We start from the raw sequence: 11,579 nt of genomic DNA on the forward strand, positions 1-11,579 counted from the left end.
AGTAGGGTAAGTGAGCCTAATTTCGCTATATTTTGTCAGAGGTTTTTAGATTTGATATTATTACGCCGAATCTCTTATATTTAGATATACAATTTCTTGGTTACTAAGTTCCAAATTTTTTTTCTGAACTCTGTTTTGGTTTGAAATAATCATTTCAAGCCTTAATTTATAAAAAATATCATGTTTTATAAAGTGTGTCGATGTTCCTAATGTGGCACTAATTGTTCCTAATGTTAACATATGGGTGTTCCTAATGTTAACATATGAAGAAAAATGTATCAGCGTACCCAATATTACACTATTTGTTCCTGATTTTGCATATGGGTCTGTTTTTTAATACTTTATGAAAAAAAATCTGAAAACTCACCTATTTATAAATTTTACAACGTTTTTGGTATATGAATAGAGAAATGAGGACTATTTAAATCCTACACAATATTCCTTTACGCTAGTTTTGAAGAAAGTAGTGGATGTTGAGCTTATTAAAATTCAAACTTTTACTTTTCCAATGGATATATTTATTATATTTCAAAAGTATAAAATTCATTGTAATGGATACAAATAAGTCAATCCAATACAAATAAAGAGCATCATGCAACAACATGGTTCGATGCAACATTTATGTACCACAACCACAACACTAATTTAACTTTTATTTTAATATAATGTAATAAAACTATCATTTAATGATAACAAAACGATGATGTCATAGTTTCTCACATTGTGAGAGAGTTTTTTGAAGTTTTTGTTTCTCATAGAAAATTCGAAAAATCGAAATTTTTCTATTTTTTTATGCCGTAAAAAACTTTACACAATCTGACGGATTGACTTAGTGATATACAAACTTTATATGGATTATATTATCCTACATCAACACTGTTGGTGTATGAATATTTTTCGGACAATCATTGAATTTTTAAAATTCTGTTACCAGTCTCGGCTAAAATGCATCGACATGCAAACAATGATTCACAGTTTAAATTTTGTTTCCATATGCTAGAATATGATGTAAAATTTTTGTAATAATTTTTATCCCTAAATGTACCTTTATGCTTTCTTTTTAAAAATAAATCTTTGACAGAAAAAATATATACTTTAATTCTAACAAAATCAAGAATAACTGCAGATGCGTAACGACATCAAAAATATGTCAACAACTATAACTAGGGTGATTTGCCAATGGTTGCACAGCTAAGCACATGATTTTGGTGTTTATGCTGTATTTTAGTCATTTTAACCGAAATCACTCGATTTTTTTTTGTCGATGCACTCATACAGGATTGGTCAACAAGATCCAAAAGTTCAAGTGTTTGAAAAAAGTGACATAAAAATTTAAAAAATCATTTAAAACCGCTTGTCTGTGCCCAATAGTTGCACAGGCAAATTTTGTGTCGTGCATAATGTTGTCCGATTTTTTCCAATGGTTGCACATTTAAAAAATCAGCCACCATGAGGTCGATTAGGCTGATATTTGTTACGGAAGCTTATATGAGAACTTTTAGTTCAAATGCAATCTAAATTTCAGACGGCCCCTTATGAGGGGAGGGGGGGGGGGGGGTGGTGCTTCCGTATAAACCGTCCAATGCACTTTCCAATTCCGATTCGGCCCAAAAAAAACACAAAGCCACCGGTTTGAGTGTCTGGAATAGCATTTATTACACGTGAAGTTTTCTCAGAAACTCAAATCTACCTCTTAATTTACCCGAAACCATTTGAGTGTTATTTAACTTAATTTGCCCAGTGTTGAGCCTTTTTCTTAATATGTCCTACCAACATAAAATATTATGTCTTTAAAATCCCATAGAATAAACTGAAAGTTAATGCTTAATTTTTAAGTGGCTATTAACAGGTGAAAAGATTAGAGAACGTGATCTGTTTTGCCCCCTTTTACCCCTATGAAGAAGATGCGATTTTATAAAAAAAATGTTTTAGAACTCACTTGAAAGTCGATCGATTTTTACATAATGAATCTCAATTTAAAACTTGAAAATGGACACAACCACGCCCAAAGTTTCAGACCGTTTGACTGATTTATGCTCATGATATACAATTTTGTATAAGAATTTTTTTTCGAAAAGTTAATTGATTTAAATATCTTTTTCATATATGTAAGTGGGTTTATTTGTAATCAATGTAACCTCTGTGGCATTTCATCAATCTTCAGGAAACAATTGCATCATATAGAAATCCTTCCCAAGAGTTTTCCGGCTGAAAAACTGTTTTGGATCTGTGTGGGTCAAGGATGGGAGTTATTAAGCAAACACTAGCGACACCATGTCCTCCATAGAAAAGTTTGGATTAGTTAGGGAGCTTTTGGAAAGCTTTTGAAAACGGCCATACATTTGTCCTAACTCCGAAACGTCAAAAAATTTACCTGGCAAGGCGGATGGACGAGAGAATACTTCTATGGATTCTCTCAGGCCAGACTCGAGCATCGCCAGCAGTAGCAACGCGTCATTCGACTGAGCGAGTTGCAGCGTCGGTCCGGAGGACGACATTACCTTGGTGGGTGATTTCATGGTGCATCTGGATTGCACATTTGGCGACCGACAGGACTGAGAATATTTACAGATTGTAGTGATAAAGTGATTAGTGCGTTTTTTTTACGTCGGAAAGTTTTATCGTACAGTAAAAGAACCTGGGGCAGAGATCACCCACCAAGGAGAAAACAAAACACCAGAATCGAAAACGACCAGTGTTGCGGATAGTACATATTTTTCATCAATTATGTACAATTGACTCAAAAGGAAAAAAATCGAAAAATTATTGAAAATCGGAAGTCAAATTTCAGAGACAGCCAATTGCAGTTGTGTTGGTGAATTTATAATTGCGTATTGAGAGGACCGCAAAGATTAAATCTGCGTGTTGGGAGGACCGCAAAAGTAGAGTCAGCGTGTTGAGATGACAGCTGAAATGAAATTAATGGCGAGTTGAGAGGACAGCCAATTATTTGCGTGTTGGGAGGACCGCAAAAGTAGAATCAGCGTGTTGAGAGAACAGCTGAAATGAAACTAATGGCGAGTTGAGAGGACAGCCAATTATTTGCGTGTTGGGAGGACCGCAAAAGTAGAATCAGCGTGTTGAGAGGACAGCTGAATTGAATATTATTGGCGAGTTGAGAGGACAGCCAATTATCTGCGTGTTGGGAGGACCGCAAAGTAGAATCAGCGTGTTGAGAGGACAGCTGAAATGGAATTAATGGCGAGTTGAGAGGACAGCCAATTATTTGCGTGTTGGGAGGACCGCAAAAGTAGAATCAGCGTGTTGAAAGGACAGCTGAAATGAAACTAACGGCGAGTTGTTAAGACAGCCAATTATTTGTGTGTTGGGAGGACCGCGGAAGTAAAAGAGGATGGCCAATCATTTGCGGGTCTGAGAGGACCAAAGAACTAAAATCAGCTGAATTAAAACAAGTGAATTGAAGAGGTAGAAAATAATGTGCGTGTTAGAAGAACCGAAAAGTAAATTCAGCGTGTTTAGAAGACAGCTGAATGGAGAATGAGATGACAGATAATATTAAGGGAGATTTGAAAGACAGATTATGAAGTACCAAGTTGGTTGTAGAAGAAGATGATCTCACGAAAACAGGACGTTATATTGTAAAGAGGAAGGGAAACATGGAACATGACAAGATACGAACGATGAAAAGCTATGAAGAAAAAAGAAGAGTATGAAAAACGGTTAAATAATAAATACAAAAATTAATTTATTGAAGAAGAAGAAGAAGATAGATTAATAATAAAGTGATCAGAAAGTGAGCTGTCAGAGCGATGAAGCGGGTCAAAGTAACAAAGACGAAAAAAATATGGCAAAAAAATAAACAAATAAGGGAAGAAGTAAAAACGCTTAAAAGATCTTTCGTATCTAGTTGATAAAAAAAAAGAACAAAAAAAAACCCGTAAAAATAACAGCCTGATAAGATGGAAGTGAATATAGGTATAGCTAGGAGGAAGGAACTATTACGCTGTTAAATGGATAAACAACCATTATAACTGTAATGATTTGTTTTAAAATGAATATCTAATTGGATGCAAGAATATTCTAGAAGAAATTCTATCAGTTAAGATGGCTGTTTTCACATTTCATTCATGAGAGTTATATGTTGAATGCAACCCTGAAAGATAACGAAGAACAATTTTCGTGGATAGCCAAAACTCAAGAATTCGTTGGAAAGAATATTTAAAAAAGAATCGTGTTTACAAAACTAACAACACTTTTATAGAAGGAGGATACTCAATTCAATGGAAGTTCGTTTGTGTCCTCATGGGAAAAAAAAGTTTGAAACAATAATATTTAAAAAAAAAACTATTTGGCAATCCTGGCTTGAGCTTTTCGCAGCTGATCAATATAACATGGCCTCGCTGTGGTCAGTGGAGATTTAGTCTTCCCAAAACTTGAGAGAGTTAGCTCTATCTGAGCTTGCATATGTGTGTTAACTGACGACAGTAACGACCAGCGTTGTCAGATCTACGGATTCCTCCGTAGATCTACGGATTTTAGGCATTTCTTCGGAGCTACGGATCGATGCTCAAAATCAACGGACATTCAGCATTTCCTACAGATTTTCTACGGATTATCGAAAATTAACGGGATTCTACGGATAAACCAAAATTCTACCTGACGACAAAAAAAAGCTCATCATGCTTCATTTAGCAAAATCAGTACATTTTTCGATTTTCGTCAAATCTACGGAATTGAGCGGTTTGCAATCTGGCAACGCTGGTGACGACTACGCTCAAGCGAAACGCAAAAAAAAAAATGGCTAGCTCATCTGTGCGTCCATGAGATAACGATACGCCGCCGTTCTTGGCTTTCTTTTCTGCGGAGAGGGAGGGGATGAAGATTAGAATCCGCTCTTTCCTTTTCAAAGAGACGCATATCCTCCCACTAATGTATTGTTGTGTAGGTAAATCGCTACGAAAGCGACACCGACGTCCATCAACGACGTCCTAGGCATTCGGAAAATGAAAGCGCTGAAACAAAGTGAGCGTGCGGCGCTAAGAGAGTTACCTCGTTCTCACCTAGAGGAAGCCTGGAAGCATTTAGGCGTTTTCCATCAGGCTCAATGACGTGGTTTTGTGCTTCCACGACAGCATATATTAAGGCGCATTGTTATTGCGCAAAGTGATGAAATTCTGTGATTGCGGATACCATGTTTGATTGAGCGCGCATTCGGATTGCGTGAAATCCTTAAGTGTTTGTATAATATGTAGTGCCCCTGAAAGATGTTTTTTAAATGAAATTCAAATACAACTAAACATATAGGTATGCCACAAGGTCTCTCGGTTTCGTTTCTTCAATATCTTGAAATATTTAAGGGCTAGTCGCGACGATATTATTGGATTTGGTCAATAGTCGCCCGTCAGCGGAAGAAAGAGCAAAGGAAAAGCGATCATAAGCTCAATAAGTGATTTTAATTGTTTTTTTAGAGAATCGTAACTCGATAGGCTTGAACCCTGCACAAACATTTTTAATTTTTTTTTCTTCTTTCCCGAGAGGAAGGGAGATGTGTGGGTCAAGGATGGACGAGAGAATACTTCTATGGATTCTCTCAGGCCAGACTCGAGCATCGCCAGCAGTAGCAACGCGTCATTCGACTGAGCGAGTTGCAGCGTCGGTCCGGAGGACGACATTACCTTGGTGGGTGATTTCATGGTGCATCTGGATTGCACAGGATCAAATTAAGTTTCACAAAGCTATGACTGTTTAATTTTCTGGATGATAAGGGCCAAATAAAGCTTCACATAGATGACTCCAGTGACGGCAACTCAACGGCAGATTCGAATTCCTGAGAAAATTGCACGTCAGATAAGTAATATTTCGGGTCTTCCAACCTTCGACTTCTAGTTTTTGGGATTAAGGGTCGTAGATTCCCTCCTGTACAATATTCTGACAATATTAATAACAATATCAAGAGGATCGTTGTTGAAATGGAATAAAATTCTTTTTGATTTGTCGTCACGAAATTAGAGAAACAGATTTTTTCAGAACAGCTTTTAGATTCTTTGCATAAAATGTTGAGTAAATGGTCGGGATAAAGGATTTCAAAATAAATCTGATAAAAAAGTAGTCTCTCAAAGCCAATGCAGTTGAGTTGACTTTGACACTTTTCAGACAATGCAAATTGCCCGACTTTCATACATATATAAGTTTCTTCGACGAGTTTAATAATTTCAAAACTTCATTTTTAAGATTTGACGGTAGAAAAATAAACTTATGTATGGATATATAAAGAGTCTTTGAACTATTGAATTAATTATTAAATATCAACATTGAGTGCGAAAAATGTGAAAATTCTGAGTGGAAAATAATTAATTAATGCACAGAATTTATTAAAATTACTAGTTAAACGTAAATATCCACTTATTCAGAAAAAAAAAAGTCATATCAATAGACAATTAGAGTTGTTTTAGTTGCATGTAGTCAATGAACGTGTTCAATTTTGTATGACAATTTGTATGCAAGAAGAACTTTTCGCATATACAAGAAATTCAAATAAGTTTGAAATGAATTTTGTTTTAAATTATTGATTTTGCCCATTCTTAAGATTAATTGTTTGCCAGCATTCGAAATAAAAAATCGTAATCCATTGAAAAGTATTGTAAAATTGCAGGATTTGCTTTCTGATGCTTTCAATAATTTCATGACATGTTTTTGCGAAAGTTTTAAATCATCACACTTATTGGCTATGCAAAGCAGTATAATGCGATTCTTATTTTCATCCGAATAACCAGCTTTCAAGTTAGCTGTCAAAACACTAAAATTAAAAAAAATATTTACCTATTTTGAATTTTTTGTATGACAACGAATATCATTTCTGGGGTACAAGTTAGGGTTAGTTTTTGTTCACATGCAATGTGAACCAAGATATATTTTAAAAATACAAAATTATGTTTTTTTGAAATTTCAGTACGCTTGTGATGGTTTTGAATGAAAATTTAGATTTTTCCGTACAAGCCTCCTTACTAATTCAAAACACGTTGTAATAATTCAGAACTTAATCAATCGCTTCCAAAATTTTTATTGCTATTTTTAGCTGTAAAAACAACCAAACAAAGTTTTTGGAGGTATACGAATTTATAAATTTGAAATTTCCAAACAAATTTTGCAGCGGAATTATGTACAACAATGGGGCAGGAGGAGATTCAGCGGACCAATTGTTGCACGATCCAACATATTTTCTGATTAAGTATGGATCATAATTTTTTTTTTCAAAATAATGGTTTTAAAATTGTCCAACAAACGTTTCGTATAGAAAACTGATACGGAAAATGTTTTGTTCTGGCGTAAAACCTTATTTGCCGTAGAAGGAATGTTAAGGTTTTTGTTAACAATTAGCACAAAAACCGCGCGAAAAAAACAAGAAAAATTAAAACTGTCGTAAGATACACACTTACCAGCAGAAAATATCACAAAAGCCTCATATCATCAGAAAACATTCCGTATTAAATGATTCAGTATTATTTTTGAGGAAAAGTTGAAAAACAGCTGAAATATTGATAATTTAATTCATGCTGTGCAACAATGGGTTAGGGGACAACGATTGGCAAATCACCCTATTCAAACTTTTTTTTTCATTAAAAACATACACAGCAAAAAAAGTGTTGCGATATTACATCGAAAACGTGCACATAACTTGAGTCGCCAATGCTATCTAATATTATTATGTGTATAGCACCAAACCGAATAGCGACAGAAGGACTAGCGACGCTTTTTTACTAGCGAGATTCCTGTCATTCGTAGATTTGTTTTTCTTTTTTCAGTCCAGTAGGCGATTTCGATGTAGTATTCGAACATTGTTTATGTTATTTACTGTACATTTTCCTTAGGACATCAATCGCATGCTTCAAGTCTCCTAGGAAACTTGCTATGCGTCGTTATTATTGTCAACGTCGCGACGGATGCGACGTGTCGCTAGTAGGCAAACCAGCTATGATTATTAGCGCTCATATTTTGGATTTTTTTTTGCATGCATAATACATTCTTTTTATGTACAAGTTGGCTACGTATATTTGATGTAAAATTTTACACTAAATATATGAATCGCAGTAAACGATTACGAGAATGAAGGCGACGCAGAGCTGTTAATGTTGTTTAAGAGCCATATTTTTAACCATTTTTACTTAAAAACTTCCTCATGTTAAAAACATAATCGTTATTATCAATCAACAGTTAAGGGTAAAATAATCTCGCATTTAGATACAATATTTGGGAACGACAAGGTGTGGAATTTATTTGAAATCAAATTCAGAATAGGGGACTCTAATTCGAAGTGATTATATTTTTTTAATCGGTCTACATTTGATTAAAAGTTCTCAACATTTCAATATCCAGCATAAAAAGATTATTATGTCACATTTTTTATTGAATAAAATTCAGCAACCTCATGGGATAAAATAATTTTAATGAAAAAAAAAAACATGTTCGTACATTTACAATATAACAATTTTTTTTAATTAAAACTTATTTGTAGTAAACGTAAAAGCCATCTTACATCTTACATCACACACATCACAACGCATTTGAGTCTATTATAATAGCGATATTTTCTTTTCCTTTTCCAAAAACCATCTGATCTGGAAGTAAGGAACTTTTTTGCAAACAACTTTTCTCCAAAAGTAGGTCAGCGACAATCTTCTTATTAGTTCTTCAGTGCATCTAACTTGGGGACTCTTTTTTGGGATGTCCTAATTCGAGAACGCGGACTTTCTCTCTAATTTTTTTCTCGAACTTTCCGAAATTCAGCTACCTTTCTGAAACAATATTGAACTCCCATCGATACATCGGTTTCATCATCGGACGGTAGCTGGATCACTTACATTTACGTTCCTCCGTTAATTCCTGAAAGGATTTTAAAAAAATCGTAAATGGGAGAGAGATTTCAACACAAAAACTGACCTTCACATTCGTTTGTTTTGATAACTTCGAATATTTTCTTCACTCAAGACTACGGGCAAAATTTCCTAAAAATGGAAATGTGATGAAAAAAAAACATCACCAACGGTTTTGCTTACGTTTAAAATGAATATCAATCGCACTTACCTGCTAAACAAATCCTCCAGAGCTTCGCAATCCTTTTTCAACTTTTCCACATGAATCAACTATTGAACGTCAAAAAAAATCAACAAGGGCTGCTTTGCTGGAATATCACATTAGCAGGTTGTGATATTACACTACACGACATATTCGCATTGCGTACATCGTTCAGATGTAATAATAAGCATAGACCTATAATATTAGAGCAAGTTCACTGGTGTTGGGAAAAAGTGGAAGAAATTTCGATATTTTGAAAATTTTACCATGCAAACATGTTTTCAAGATCTTGAGGCGTTGTATTTTCTTACAACACTGTTTCTATTTTAGCCGTATGTGATAGAAATATTGCTATTTTTGCATCACAGCATGCGAAAATACAACACGTGTTGTAAAAAAAACTAGAAGGTCACAGATCTTGAAAATGTTTTTACATGGCAAAATTTTCAAAATGTGCCATAAGTGTCAAAATTTCTACCACTTTTTCCCAACACCAGTGAACTTGCTCTTAGCATCAGTCTGTGATATAATGGCGATCATCTTCAATAATACATCAGATGCTTACATCTGCTTAAATTACATCGTCCAGCCTTACATTTTTTTTTGCTGTGTAGGTTTTTGCAGCTTAGATACCCCTTTTTCTTAGTAGGGTGAAAATCGCATGTTTTTTAAATTAAAAAATAACTGGTGGAACCAATTATTTTTCTGACTACGTTAATTTGATGTCCCATTAACCTTAAAACTTTTGATGTACTAACGGTAGGATTATCTGTGGACATTAGGTTTATAAAAGCCATTGAAGTTGAAAAGTGTTGCATGATGCCCCAAATGACTGTATACAACGTGTTTTATTGAGATTTTTTTTTTAAAAATTTTTCCTTTCGATTCTGTTCTCGTTAAGAAGCTCTCTGTAACTTGATGGTTTCCTTCTCTGTCGCGAAAGGTTGCGTTCTTTACAACCTGAAGAAAATATTTTTTCAACATTTTTAGCTTTGAGTTATACTAAAGTAAAAAAAAACATTCTTTATTAGCTCAAAACAGTTAATTTTACCAGATCGTTGAAAATTATGTCAAAACACAATTCTATCAATCAAATTTATTTCAAATACATTCTATGACTTTGATATAGTTTGGAAAACTTTGACTATGTCCATAATTAGGAGCACTTTGAAAATAGTGTTCCCAATTGTGAACATATGCTTTTTTTAGTTTTTACACGAAAAAAACATGGTTCTAACATACTTATTACCTAAATCATGATAAAAAACAATCCAACGAAAAATTTCAAATAAATCGGTTGACAAATTCAGCTATAATCTTCTATTTCTAAACAGGTGTTTTTTAAGAAATTTGCTAACAATTCCATTCAATTTGGGCATACTTTGAAATAATCCGGATTTTACGAAAAATCCTGTGAGTTAGAAAACTAATTTTTTTGTAAAATGAAAGTTCACATGATCCTTTACATTATCATTTTTTTGATGATAGTGATAAGTTGAAAATAACGTCAAAAATAGGCAAAATCGAACAGTATGTTAACATTAGGTACACATGCCAAATTAGGAACACTTACCCTAATTCAATGAGGTAAAATTTGTGAAATCGGTTCAGTTATTCCTCAAGTATAAGGTTTAAGTTCTGGCGCTACCACAATTTTTCCTCGATGGTGCTTAGTGTACACTCGCATAGATCTCTGATTCAATTGTTTTCATGTCAGTACGTAGGAGTACCTAATAGAAGAAATCAAACCGTAAAAGCTTGAATGCTTATGGAGTGCCTTTCTTGAACTGCCAGATCATTTTCAACTATCATCATGCCGCTTCTTGATTAGACTTAGCGTTGTTGTAGCTAATAAAAAACACCAACGTAAAACAACCTCCAGCAACTCCTTTTGAACGAGACACCGAAAGCCGAATTTCTTCAAAAAATGACTAAAACCTCCGAGATCGAAAGGACCCGCACGAAGCAAGGTACAACAGTTAAAAAAATCGAGTGAATAATTATCACATTTTGATTATGACTTTGCGGTTTTTGCTACGCGCCTAAATAGATTGGCATCAAGCTCAAAAGCTTACAACAAGGCGCTTGATTATCGAGTGGCTGTGGGTATTTTTTCCGTTACAATCAGAATTCTGTTATATTCTTTTTGGAGTCAGCGTCGGTTTTCAACTTTGATTCAAGCTCCCCGTAATAATAATGATTAATGAGTCCTTTTGACTCTTCATAAGCATGAAAACGATGAATGAAAATTCTTAAGATCCATGAAATTGGGGAACCAATTGGTAGCTGAATAAATTTAACGTAAACAGAAAGCCGGATAGAACACAGAAAATCAATGGATTCAGAATTTCAAATTGTTGGCCACGTTTTTATTTTATAAAAAATTGTGTCAATTTTTTAACAATTATTTTTTTAATGATACCATGACACGGATTGCCTCTCAACTAACCATGGTTTGAAAACCAGGAAATCACATCTTGAGAAGCGGTATCCTTGCAAGTTTAAGTTTCAACGAGACAAATATTCAATTAGAATCCATGTAGGTA

Source organism: Uranotaenia lowii, chromosome 3, assembly GCF_029784155.1.
Source record: "Uranotaenia lowii strain MFRU-FL chromosome 3, ASM2978415v1, whole genome shotgun sequence".
Lineage (NCBI taxonomy): Eukaryota > Metazoa > Arthropoda > Insecta > Diptera > Culicidae > Uranotaenia > Uranotaenia lowii.